The sequence below is a fragment of the Bremia lactucae genome, linkage group LG8, assembly GCF_004359215.1.
Source record: "Bremia lactucae strain SF5 linkage group LG8, whole genome shotgun sequence".
NCBI classification, from domain to species: domain Eukaryota; phylum Oomycota; class Peronosporomycetes; order Peronosporales; family Peronosporaceae; genus Bremia; species Bremia lactucae.
The window spans coordinates 2,585,634-2,587,162 of NC_090617.1; positions in this window are offsets into that span (position 1 = coordinate 2,585,634).

A 1,529-nucleotide genomic window follows, 5' to 3' on the forward strand; every position below is an offset into this window, starting at 1 on the left:
ACTGGGTTATTTGTAATACAACTCGCTAAGAGTCGTATGTGCTGGGCATATGCGTGCACATCACGCTTGCCTTGCTTGAGTTTCAGAAGCTCTGAACGAGCTCTGAACTCAGCCCTTGGTGGTTCAAACGTCTGTTTGAGTCGGGTTTTAAAAGCCTCTAGCGACCCAAAGACGTATGGGTCGCGCAACTTAAGGCCCAATGCCCAAGTTTTGGCACGACCTGCCAGATTTGATTGAGCGAATGCGACTTGCATTTGCTCGTCGATGATGTGACGTGCCCTTATGGCATCGTCCAACACGACAAACTATCTGAAGAGGGAGTCTTCTTTGATTCCCCTATACTTAGAGATGTCAATTTTTAAAGTTTCGGGACGACGCAAACGCGTCGTCCCAGGTACAGGGGTCTGTACCTGTTGTAACCTCAACAGTTCTGCCTGTTGAGAGCCTTGCTGATTCAGCAAGGCTACTTTTTCCTTCATCTCGTCAAGTTCATGTTGTATGAACTTGGCGGTAGTTGAATGGAGGGCATCTCTGTCTAAGTTGGACAGCAATGCCAGGATTGCATCGTTTCCTAGGGTCGAACTCATTCGTTCAACCGCACTCCTTTCTATATCACTTAGAAAGGAGTAGCTTTCAGGGGAAACGTGATGCGTATTCCCACTATCATCTGACATGTCCATGTTAGATGTGGAAAATGTGGTCCTTGGACGGACTACAAAGTGCTACCAGGTGTAACGGGGCACTACGACTTGTACTGCTTCAGTACAAGTCCACTTCGCACTGCTTCAGTTGCGAGTGGTGCCTCACGTTATTTCACGTACACTAGTACGTTCAGAGGAAGACTACTTTTAAGGCAACTAGCTTGAGAGGGTAAAATGAAAACTGTATTAAAATATAATTAAGTGTCTCTTAATCTATCTTTGTAAATGCTGACTTAATTATAATCTAATACAAAACATGTAAATGAATTCTTATCTCTATCTTATCTGTAACTCTCACTTTGATTACTCCTACAGCTGATTAGTCTGCGGAATAAATAGGTATAATGGCTATACCTTTTTATGGATAAGAATTCTGAATATTACTATATAAAGGAATATCCTCCAAATATTATCTACGTTTTAGATAATATATTAATTAACAACCTTTAAGTGTTAATTTCATGAAACGATACACCCCGTTACATTACCCATTATTAATGGAATTTTAATATTATTTTCTTTTCAAATAGTAAAAGGGTTATTTAACCCATAATGAAAATTGTATACATTAACGGCATACCAACCGAAGTGTGCCCCAATACATTGACATGACTTGAAAATTAGAAGCGGCGACAAGCATTGATGGTAACATTTGAGAAGCATAAATATAGTTGTCCTTTGTTGTCATTTTTGAATGATGTCTTTGGATTGTCAAGCTTTAATTGCGCTCCATTTGAAAGAAAATAAAACTATTTTCTTTTCCTTTGCACAACGCACACAATCGTGAGATACAATAAACTTTAATTGCATGCTTTCCTTCCAAAATTG